Source organism: Sceloporus undulatus, chromosome 3, assembly GCF_019175285.1.
Source record: "Sceloporus undulatus isolate JIND9_A2432 ecotype Alabama chromosome 3, SceUnd_v1.1, whole genome shotgun sequence".
NCBI classification, from domain to species: Eukaryota; Metazoa; Chordata; class Lepidosauria; order Squamata; family Phrynosomatidae; genus Sceloporus; species Sceloporus undulatus.
In genome coordinates, this window is record NC_056524.1 from 216,416,381 (window position 1) to 216,429,176 (window position 12,796).

The following is a 12,796-nucleotide window of genomic DNA, read 5'->3' on the forward strand; positions in this document are numbered from 1 at the left end:
GCTATAGAAAAACAGCTGAATATTTCTCTGCTACTTCCCCCTCTCTCCACCAACAGAGAAATGACCAAAATGGGAAGTGGGTGCTGCACATAGGAAAAGTGGGTTTTGGAGGAAGATTTTGATCATTGTGTGAGTGGAACGGATTTCCAACTTCCAGTGACCAAAAGAATGGGTTGTGATGGCATATATTGGACTTCTACCATCATAAGTTACTAACAGGATTCCAGCCACCACTTTAACTTTCATGGTTCTAACATACAGAGCCATGGGATTTGTAGTTGGCAGTGTGCTTAGAATACTTTGCTAGATAGCTAGAAAGCACTCCTCCGCCCCTCCTCCTCCTCCTCTTCTGAGGCTCTGCCTCCTTAAGGGGCCAGCTCCCCTCTTAGGCCGGCATGCGGCCAGGGCCAGGGGTGCGGAGGAGCAGGCAGAGTAAGAGGTGGGTGGCCAGCCGGCCAGCCGCACACAGCCCTGAAAGGCAAGGGGGATGTGCGGGGGGGAGGAGGTTGGAGAAGGAGGCGGAGGCAGGTGGCTGGCTGGCCAGAGGGAGCGCGCAGGGGGCGGAGAAGGAGGAGGCAGAAGAGGAGGAGGCGGACACAGAAGTGGGTGGCCGGCCAGCTGCATGAACAGCCGCGGCCATAAAGAAGGCGTGCACGGGGGCAGAGGTGGCCGCAGGCGGGGCAGTCCTGCTTTTGGTACGAAACCGGACCGGATCCGTGCCAGCACCACCAAAAGCGGGATTGCCCCGCCTGCAGCCGGGTTATGGCATCCCTACCTGTACAAGCTTTTTAAAAAATCACTATAGAGGTTTGCACCCATTCTACTATTTGTTGCTGTAAACTTTATAAAACAGTGTTGCAGATGTGTGGAACAAACAATTGTCACTTAAACATACAGATGAATTTAACTGCTGCCCTCAGTTTTACCTCTCCACTGCAGCTTGGGACCCACAGCTAAGTTCATCCCTGTGTTTCCCCATGGAACATGTTGGCTCCTACTATCATTACATCCCCTCTCTCTTTAAAATTGCTATGCTATGTATTTAATAGCCTCTGTTTCCAGTTTGCATCTGTGCAGTGTGAACATAGCTTCATACTTTTTATTTAATGATTGCACTCTGTTTGCATTTTTTCTGTCTGATACGGAAATTTCTAATTTAATTTCAAGTTCCTCTCGACACCTGCCTAGAACGAAGTTCAGCTTCTCATTACATTCTCCTGTAGACTCTATCCAAAGCAGGATATAATCTATACAAGATATGACACTATCAATAACCTCAAATGTCTGATGAATCATACTTTTATATACCTCTGGAGCTAAACTGATACCAAATGGTAATCTTGTAAATCTCTACCTGTCAAAAAGCATATTGAATGTTCACAGTCTAGACCTTTTGTCAAAATCCAGTAGTGCCATCAAGGACTGTAAATAGTTCTCCTTCTGCTATCTCACTTATAATTCCTCCTATAGCAGTCAATTTAAAATATTCTCTTAAAACTGTCTTGTTCTTACCTCTTGGGTCTCAACTACAACTTTGGTCCACTTAGTAGTAGGTTCTTCTCCCTGAGACTATATATATTTTTACTTTCACCTTATAATTGAGTTCCTTTTAAGATGAGAGCCACTGGAACTTCTCATGGTGCATGAGGTACAACTAGTGCTTGTGGATTTATTTTTATTCCATATTGCTCTAGTAAACAAATTAGACCTTGAAATAATAGTTTCTATTATTTTTAATAATAATAATGATAGTTATATTTTTTGAAATTTTACATTTTTTATATGTTTATGTCTAATCTCTTTTTAAAGTGACTCAGATTTGTAATATATCATAGTTTTTAATGATACTGCATAGATTTGTGCTCCTCTGAAAATGTTGGAAATAAACTGGATTGTAGTATATGTGAGAAGATTGATATAGCATCTTTTTAGACCTGAAGGGTTATGGCACTGATGTAACTACTGTATAAAGGTAAAGGTAGTCCCTTGACATGAATGTCTAGTCATAACAAACTGTCAGGGGGCGGTGCTAATCTCAGTTTCTAAGCCAAAGAGCCAGTGTTGTCCGAGGACTGCTCTGGTGGTCATGTGGCCAGCATGACTTCATCAGTCTGGCACCAGTTCTGATGATCAGAAGATCGGAAGACTGGCAGTTCAAGAGCTGAGTGCTGCATGATGGGACAAGATCCTGTCACTAGTCCCAGCATCTGCCAGCGTAGCAGTTCAAAAGTATGCAAATGCAAGTAGATAGGTACCACTTCTTGGTGAGAAGGTAACAGCGTTCGATACAATCATGCTAGCCATATGACCACCAGAGCAATCCTCGGACAATGCTGGCTCTTTGGCTTAGAAATGGAGATGAGCACTGCCCCCTGTCAGTTAGTTACGACTAGACATCCATGTCAAGGGACTACCTTTACCTTATGGTGTAACTATACCTATACTTTAAATTCTCTCTCTGTCAAGTTTTACACATTTTAGTAAAACAGATAAAATTTGCTAACTTTGTTATGGCTGCATTGCAACTAATTTCTTGTGTGGATCTGGCTATTTTCCTTCAATGTAGTGTTTCAGTTGTGGGGATTTCCTAACTAGTTGCCTTCAAAGCACTACTTTTGTTATTTGGGAAAATGCTATTTGCCTCTCATACTGCAACTATTGTTACTGAAATCAGGGACGTAGCCGGGGGGGGAGGGTTCTTGGGGTCCGGACCCCCCCTTCCATTAGAAAAATAAATGGTGTGTGCTGCTGCGCCGCTGCACTCAAGCCCCATTATAATGGTGGCACTTAGTCTGGACCCCCCCCCCCCTTCCCAAAATCCTAGCTACGTCCCTGCTGAAATGATGACCCATGCACCTATTTGATACAGCCTGTGACATGATTAATCACCGGATATGCTTCCTCTCGCTTCTTATTCTTTGTGGGACTTCTAAAGGATTTTATTTCTCTGTTATTCTGCAACATGAGATCCTCCTTGCCTCTAAATACAGTTGGCCTTCCATACATATGGATTCTGTATCCATGGATTCAACTAACCATAGTTTGAAAATATTAACCAAAACAAAAAACGACACTAAATTCCAAAAAGCAAACTTGGATTTTGCCATTTTATATAAGGGACACCATTTTTACTACTGTATATAATAGGATTTGAGCATCCATAGATTTTAGTATCCATGAGGGAATCCTGGAACCAAACCTCAGCAGATAGCAAGGGCCCACTGTACTGTATCACTTTAGTACCAAAGTGTTCATCTACAAGAACTCTGCTAACAGTATACAACTTCTTATGAGCAAAATGGTAGCTCATCCAGCTTTCATGTCTTTACTGGTTTTCCCCAGAACTATACCCATTCACAGAATATGCAGGTTATTTATTAAAGTTACAGCTCCCATCCACTTCATCTGACTGGAAAGAATGTCATTTTGAAATAACAAATATATTTCACCCTCATCCATGTCCTGAAACAAAGCGGCAGTGCCTTATTATAGAACTATTATCTTCCATTAAATAAGCTAAAAATGACAAATTGGATTTCTTCACTTTAGCAGGAGACAAAAGAATGCTGCCTTATACTCAGCACACATTTACTCAGATGGTGGCTAATCCAAGTCAAGCACACAATGTCTGCTTCCATTAATGGAACAACACGTTTAGCACAAAGTGAACTTCAGTGTTTATCATGAGAACATGATCAAGCCTTTTGTTACAACAGAGACTCATTTTCAACTATAGCAGAGATAGCCACAGAAGATTATGTTTTCTTTAAGTGAACCACTGAAAGGGTATAATTTATTTTGCTTGGAAAAAAACTAAAAAGGTAGCCAACTCTCTCCCAAGAACCAAAAAACCAAGAGGATAAGTGTATATACAAGATCCAAAGTTTGCTTGGTGTTTTTTTTTTAACCATGTCATCCTTAATCTTTAGCCCTACAGCTGAGACAGTAATGAGGAAATATATTTTCCTGTGCGTAGAAAACTGGCAGCTATTCAACTCACAAACTATTTCTGAGAAATGTACAATCTGGATAAGGTCCTTAATATTATGTCCACACACACAGCCAAGTATCTTCATAAACAAGTATGTGTTTATCACCTGTATTCCTGGAAGAAGCTTAGAGCAGCATGAATGGTTTCCTCTCTAATTTATCATCCGAGTAACCCTGTGAAATAGGTTACACGAAAGATAATGATGGAGCCAATAGCATCCAATAACTAGATTTCAGCCAAAATCCCCCTGATCTCTGTGCTACTTGATCTAGAACTCTGCACTCACTCACATAAGGTCCAAATATATAGATGAACAATTTCATTTCTAGACAAATTTAATGCATACTTTAAATGCAAGTATACAGATGCACTGGAAATAATAATAATAATAATAATAATAATAATAATAATGATGATGATGATGTTTGGCCTTTAAGAGTCTTGCATCCAAATATATTTCCTACAGAAAATCCTACAGTAGTAGTTCTGTTTTAACTTAACTTGTGCCCTTAAGAATACCAGGAAATATCCTCTTTTGATTCACAAAAGGTAAATTTCCAGTCAAACAGAGCCTAAGGCACACCAATTCAAACGAAGGGTCTATTCATCTTATTTCTCTCAGCATCAAAACATCTAGTACCTTAGAGACCAGTCATCACACCTGATGGATGTTCCTTTTACAAAGCCTGTTCCATTTTACACCTGAGTGAACCTGCAACATCCACTAGCTAGTTCCCCCTAGCTAAGATTTTTCAGAATGCTGAGTGCAGAATACTCACCTTTCATCTTTGACAAGCCAAAGAATACCAGCTTAGTTCGCATTTATACTTTTAAAAGATTGCACTGGCTCTTCACTTTAAAAACAGAACGTGACCTTTCAAACTCTATACAATGAGAGTGGAAACCTTTGGCTGTCCATATGTTGTTGAATTCCAACTGCCATAGCTAGCAGAACCAATACCAGAGCTATAATCCAACATTGTTTAGAGTGCCACAGGTTCTCCAATCCTACAACAACAACAACAACAACAATAATAATAATAATAATAATAATAATAATAATAATAATAATTTTATTTCTATACTGCCATTCTATATAATCAGGGCGGTGTACAACATTATAAATTCACACAACGTATACAATTTAAAAAAAATTAAAATACAGCAATACAAAACATTAAAACAATCTAACCAGCTTGCCACTGCTGGCATGGGAGGGGGAAGAACTAATTGGGGCATATGTCAGGGAATGCTAGTCTGAACAGAAAAGTTTTAAGCCCCTTTTTAAACTGGGCCAGGGAGGTGGCCGAGCGGAGCTCATTGGGCAGAGAATTCCAGAGGGTCGGGGCCGAGATGGTGAAGGCTCTCCTAGATGTGGAGGCTAGCCTGGCCCCTGGGACCCTCAATAACTGCTGCCCAAATGTTCTGAGAGAGCGGGGCGGATTGTATGGGGAGAGGCGGTCCTCAAGGTATCCTGGGCCCAAGCCATTTAGGGCTTTATAGGTAATAACCAGCACCTTGTATTGCGCCCGGAAGCGAATAGGCAGCCAGTGCAGATCTTTGAGCACTGGTGTTATATGGCTGGCTCTGGATATGCCAGTAACCAACCTGGCTGCCATATTCTGCACTAATTGTAGCTTCCGGGTATGGTACAAGGGCTGCCCCATGTAGAGCGCATTGCAGAAGTCCAAACGAGAGGTTACCAGAGCGTGTACTACCGTTTCAAGGTGCCCCCGGTCCAGGAAGGGACGCAGCTGGCGAATCAGCCGAAGCTGATAAGCTGCTCCTGACCGTCGCGTCCACCTGAGCTGTAAGGTGGAGGGACGAGTCAAGGAGCACCCCCAGACTGCGTACCGAGTCCTTCACGGGAAGCGTGATCCCGTTCAGAACAGGTGGAACCACCGCCATCCCTGGGCCGGGGGAACCTATCAAGAGCACCTCCGTTTTCTCTGGATTCAGACTGAGTCGGTTTTCCCTCATCCAGCCCATTACCGACTCCAGACAGGCCACGAGAGGAGAGATGCCATCCTCGGTCACTGCAGCAGTCGGAGACATAGAGAAGACTATTGGGTGTCATCAGCGTACTGATAACCCCGCGCCCCATGTCTCCGGATGATCTCTCCCAGCGGTTTCATGTAAATGTTAAAAAGCATGGGAGACAGAATGGCTCCTTGAGGGACCCCAGATGTAAGGGCCCTCTTATCGGAGCACACGTCTCCCAGCTGCACCATCTGGAACCTCCCAGAGAGGTAGGACCAAAACCACTGGAGCGCAGTGCCCCGGATTCCCACCTCTACCAGGCGCTCCAGAAGGATACCATGGTCTATGGTATCGAAAGCCACTGAGATGTCCAAGAGCACCAACAGGAACATGCTTCCCCTGTCGATACCCAGACGGAGATCATCGACCAAGGCGACCATGGCAGTCTCAACCCCGTAACCCGCCCAAAAGCCAGTTTGAAATGGGTCCAGATAATCCGTATCATCCAAGATCGATTGAAGCTGGATTGCAACCGCCCTCTCAATCACCTTCCCCAAAAATGGCAGCAGTGAAACTGGCCGATAATTGTTGTGTATCAGGGGGTCGAGGGAGGGCTTTTTTAACAGCGGTTTTACAATGGCCAATTTTAAGCTGGATGGAAATTGCCCGTCCCTCAAAGATGTATTTATAATCCGGTGTAACAGTGAAGTTACCACTGGTCCCCCCTGAGCCGCTAGCCATGAGGGACAGGGATCGAGAGAGCAGGTTGTCTTCCGAACACTTCCAAGGATCTTGTCCACATCATCGGTACTAACCAACTCAAACTGACCAGTTTAATAGAGTCCACGGAGGCTCTGGACGCCTCTGCTTCGGGTTCTGCCCTAATGCCAGCGTTAAGACCTTTGCTTATCCGAGAGGTTTTATCCACGAAGAAGTTGTTAAATTGGTCACAGCAGGCCTTAGAAGGTTCAAGGATCTGGTTCGGGGCAGGAGGGAGCAGAGTTAGCTCCCTGACTACCCTGAACAACTCTGCTGGACGCGTCTCCGCGGACGCGATACGAGCACCATAGAATGAGTTCTTAGCTGCTCGTATCACCTCTCCGTAGTCCTCCAAAAGGCGGTCTAGGAGAGTCTTGTCGGCTAAGCGTAGGTGTTTCCGCCAGCGATGCTCTAGCCGTCGCAGAACCCGCTTCCTCGCCCGGAGATCTTCCGTATACCAGGGCTTTTGCTTGGAAGCAGGCCTGAGAGGGCGCTTGGGAGCGATCCTGTGTATAGCCTTAGAGAGACCGGTATCCCAGATACCAGTCAGGGCATCAACAGAGTCGCTGTCATTTCCAACCATGTAACCCTCTAGGGCTTCCTGGAACCTTTTGGGTTCCATCAGCCTTCGAGGGTGGACCATTCTAATAGGTCCACCACCCCCGGGGGGATCTGGGTAGGAGCCTTGATTTTCGCCTCCACCAGGAAATGATCCGTCCATGACAGGGCGGAAATATTAGTTATTTCCGCCCACGGATTTTCCGCATCCGTATAAAAGACCAAATCGAGTGTATTACCCGCAGAATGCGTAGGACCCGAGACCAGTTGAGACAGGCCCATGGCCGCCATGGTATCCATGAATTCCCGAGCCGCACCGGATGGAACATAGTTGGCCGCGAAGGGGATGTTGAAATCACCCAGGACAAGTAGGCTGGGTGTTTCCAGCATCAGCTCCGAGACCAACTGTGTCAGCTCGTTAAGGGAGTCTGTTAATGCACGGGGTGGCCGATACACCAACAGAATCCCTAGGCTGTCTCTGGCCTTCAGGGTCAAGTAAATACACTCGATAAAGGAAGTTTGACGGATGTGGTTCCTGGTGAGGGACAAGGTGTTCTTATGTACCAAGGCAATACCCCCCCCCGCCCACCTACCCTGGTCTGGTCCTTCACTGAAAACCCGGCAGGGAGGGCCTGCGCCCACACAGCATCCCCCTCAGGCCCAAGCCAGGTTTCAGTAATGCAAGCCAGGTCACAATTACTATCTTCCAACAGGTCGTGGATGATGTGGGTCTTGTTGTTAATTGACCTGGCATTGCACAGGAGCAGAGACAGGGTTTGTGGCACGGTTGGAATGACCCTCAGGTCCTCTTGGCTAGGAGAAGGACAGGAAGGAGAGATAGATATGACGCATCGATCTCACCTTCCTCTGTAACGCAAGTCCATTCTCCTACTGCCATACCTCCCCCTGCCCCACACCACCTCAATGGGAGCTAAGCTCGTGCAGTTGTTATCCTCTTCCTCCCCAGCCGAAGCATTCCCCGCATCCATATCCTTCCCCTCCCCCTACCAAACAACAAAAGGAACAGGGATAAATCACAACAGACATTCTCTGTTCCAAGGTTGGCAAGGGCACAGTCCTCCTACTCTTATGCCACAGCAAAAGTGCGCAGTTGCGGAGCTGCGGAGTCCCAAAAGTGCAGTCCATGGGCGGCCTCCCCGGACCGGTGCACAGCTGCGCACCTCTAACAACCCAGGGAGAACCGCCCGGCAGCAAACGCAGCTCCTGGCAATGTCCGGTTGCAAAGGGAGGCGTGACGGAGGAGGAGACCAGGCAAGCTGGCTTTAAGCGTGCCGCTGCCCCGACACGCCCCTCTCTCCGCCTTCCCCCCAGGTGTCCCGAATTCAGCTCACCAGAGCCGCCGTGGAGATGCTATGGAGGCAGGGAGTCCCAAAAGTGCAGTCCGTGGGCGGCCTCCCCGGGCCGGTGCACAGCTGCGCACCTCTAACAACCCAGGGAGAACCGCCCGGCAGCAAACGCAGTTCCTGGCAATGTCCGGTGGGCAAAGGGAGGCGTGAAATGAATGAAATGAAATACATTTTTAAAAGAACAGCAGCAGCAACAGTGGGTTGGTTCAATACTTAGGGTATAGCCATACTACATAATTACAGTTCTTTGATACCATTTTTAACTGCCATGGCTCCATCCAACGGAATCCTACGATGTGCAGTTTTGTGAGTTATTTAGCCTCCTTTGCCAAAGAGTTTTAATAATGTAGTTCAGGGGAGTGCACTAGGGAATTCCAAGTACTGTACCTGCCCAAACTACAAATCCCAGAATTCTATAGGATGGATCCACAGTAATTAAAGTGATACAGAACATCTGCAACTGTGTAGGGTATAGTCATGCTTGGTGCAGACCCACTGAAATCAATGGGAATTAAGTAAGCCTCGATTACCTTTGGTTTTGCTAATATCCAGTCAAGCCCTTCCATTTCTCCTTACCTTGTTTGCCTCTGACCTCCCTGGCCCTTCCTGCATAGTGCTTTCAAGTCATTCCCGATTTATGGAGACCCTAAGGCGATCCTATCATGGGGTTTTCTTGGCAAGTTTTGTTCATAGGAGATTTGCCATTGCTTTCCCCTGAGGCTGAGAGCATATTGCTTGTCCATTGTCACCCACATTAAACTATGCACATGGATTTGTGGCCACTAGGTAGGGCCAATTTGAATGAAAGTCATGTCTTGCAAAGGACTGATATGCGAAGTTCAGTGTTCTGCCAAAATCAATAGGTACATTAATTTCCTTTGTTCACTAAGCAAGATACGCAAAGGAAGAAAGAAAAAAGGAACTGGATCATCCATATTTGGAAGATGTTTCTCTTTTTCAATCAGAGAGCAAAAAAAGTGAAGGGGTCATCTTCCTCCATAAACAATCCCTGCCCCCGGTTTTTTTTTTTGTTTTGTTTGTTTTTTGTTTTTTTGGGGGGGGGGGGGGTTGGTGCCAAAGAAATAGCTGACATAGCAGTAGTAATAGCAGTTTCATTTATATATTGCTTCATACCACACTAAGCACTCCCCAAGTGGTTTACAATGTGTAAGCTAATTGCCCCCAACAAGCTGGGTACTCATTTTAGCAACCTTGGAAAGATGCAAGGCTGAGTTGATCCTGAGCCCCTGGCTGGGATTTAACTCACAACCTTGTTGTGCAGCAGTACTGGCATTTAACCATGTGCCACCAGGGCAAAAAATCCCTGTGGAAGACAGAAAGCTTTATTTGCATTTGACCTGTGTTTCCCATTCTGGAAATGAATTGTTAGTATGAAATAAGAGATTCTTGCAGCTCATTTCAACAATTATACTATTGTTAATACTAATACTTGAATAGCATATGGAGCATGTATTTAGAATGGAAAAACAAGGAAAATAGACACTTCTACACACAAAGGATAGGTGCTTCAAAGGATGATTGAACAGGCATTTGCTGAACTCAAGCACTTTCAGTCAGATAGAAGGAGAGGCAGTCCCTTGACTTCACTGAAAGGAAATTAATAGAGGGGCAGAACAACTCATAAGGTTTTATTCTTGATTTTAAGTATCCCACTGTGCATATTAGGAGTATTCTCAATTAACAAATGTTTATCCTTCCATAGGAGTCTTGTCATGCATAGACCATCTTATTATTATCTCATTATCTCTATCTCAAATATAATCTTGAAACAGAATGGTTTCTGTTTGAGTCGTATCTGAGACAAAAGCTTAATGACAAGCAACTAAGCTGCTTAAACTTCATATTTCTTGATTTCATTTTATTTAGTATGGCAAATTAAAGGTTGAGAAAAAAGAAGACATGTCAAAAGGCACTCCCAGGAGAACTTTCCCATTATTCTCCTGGTAAAAACATGGATGGCGCACACGTTACCTCCACTCTCCCTTTGGTTTCCCCTCTCACTTCATATACTAGCTCAGCTGTAAATGCAGAGGTACTGCTGAGAGCCAGCTCAGCGCTAGGAACAGAGTCGAAGGGAGAGAGACCATATGTGCCAATTCCAAGCAACAAAAGAGCCACTCATTATTCCTCTGTGTGCTTTCTTGTAGAGCACTGGTTCCAGCAGGTGACCTTGACAGTCGTGTTTTTCTTTCAGGTGTCTCTAAAGGGGTCTGCCTAGGGTCACTCGTAACCTGCTTTATGCTCCCCTTGCTCTGGGGAGTTCAAAACAGCATAGTCTAAGCTGGCAAGAAATTTCCCATGAAGGTAAAAGGCTAGACTGATTTACCTGCAAGATGGATCAACATATGTGTGGCTGAGGAATCTGTGAAGCTTGGAAACAGGGAATTCTAGAAACCAAGTGCTGTTTATTGTGGCTGTCAACTGATCAAAGATTTTTAGTTTGTTGTTAGAGGGCATAAGTGTGAGAAGTATTTTATGCATGTTTCAGAGGGACATCTGTTTCTTTTGACTAAACGATGCAGGCAGATCTTTTACTGTCTTAATTGTTCAACTTGAGATATGTACACTGCTGCTACAGAACAGTATCCTTGACACTCAATAGCATTTCACAAAAGACAACTCCTCTTAGAGCCCAACTGCACTTAAATGAGCAGATTACAGCAACATCAGGATTTGTTATTTTAATTAATACTAAGCATGGGAAGCCTTCTTTTTTATTGGGACTGTAATGCATGAGCAGGAGAGGTTTAGGTGTTGCCTCCCCAACACAAACTCATAAATAAACCCCTCAGCGATGCAAATTGTAATATAAAAAAATCTTCCTTCTTGCTATTTTTCTCTGTCTGTCTGTCTTTCGTTTTCTATTGCTTTTTTGCCAGCACATGGAATACTTTTTTGTCAGGGTTGTGGCATAGAACATTTTCCAGCTCTCCTCCCTGCATGATGCATTTCTGATAAAAACTGAGCTGGGCAGGTGGGAGGCTGTATTTAATATTAATAAAAATAAAATTCTGATGTTGCTGCAGGCAGTGCATTTAACATAACATCCACTTGGGCCCTTGAAATTCAATTAAAACCTACCTTTGCAGTCTATGGTTTGCATCTGAATCGATCACATCCTTCTGTTCTACCATGTTGTTGGTCAGAGCCCAAAGCAAATTTCAGATTGCAAAGTGGAAACATACTAACCAGACATTGTACTCAAGCTGTTCAAGGAAGACATGCATGAAATGAACCTGGCTTTACATCCAGCCAGGCTGCTTCGTATTGCTTCTAATTGCTGACATGATCGAGCAAAGTCAGTTTCTGTTTGAAATCAGCAATATTTCTCCCGCTGCTGTTCTTTCCTCCTAATGTGAACAAATAACAAGTCCTTCCCAAAGCGAAACACTCCACCGCTTATGTTTCCACTCAGCATTTTCTCTCCCAAACATTGTTTGCTGCCCCTGGAGGCTAATTATCACCTAAGAGATGTTAACAGCCAAATCATTGAAACTTCCAAAAGATTTAGATCAAACACAAGCAAGATGTAGTTTGTATATCACTGCCCCATATTCCAGGAACAGCTGGTCTCCTGAGGTAGAACGTGTGGATTGAGTTAATGAATTTAAGTATGTTTCTGGTAGATCTTTTAATCACAGATGTAATTGCAGTTGGTAGTTGTTTTAATTTATAAATCTAGACTATATTATTATTATTATTATTATTATTATTATTATTATTATTATTATTATTTGCTATTTTTTCATGAGGATCTTATTATCATGGATCATCTATTTGTGTCCCTTGGCAGGGCTAGTTCTCCAAAAAATAGCTTCTGTCCTAACATCTCATATCTTTCCTGCTTCTCATTTACTAACTGAGGGAAATTGTCTTGAACTGACAAACCTGTGCTTCTCTCTGCACCAATGGGGAGATGCAGGTGTGTGTATGTGCCTTCAAGTATCCTGTTATAGCTATCCCATGAACTCCATAGGATTTTCTTAGGCAAGGAATACTTGGAGGTGGTTTTGCCAGTTCCTTCCTCTGAAATAGAGCCTACAGCACCTGGTATTTGTTGGCAGTCTCCCATCCAAGTACTGACCAGGGATGATCATGCTTAGCTTCCAAGATCATACAG

The 12,796-nt window shown here is 44.3% G+C and overlaps 1 protein-coding gene across 2 annotated transcripts in view; it reads left to right on the forward strand.

The window, feature by feature from the left end:
• The window catches only part of HS6ST1 (heparan sulfate 6-O-sulfotransferase 1), a 274,081-nt gene that overhangs the window by 235,448 nt on the left and 25,837 nt on the right, over positions 1-12,796 (forward strand). The gene's annotated exons all lie outside the window — the stretch shown is intronic.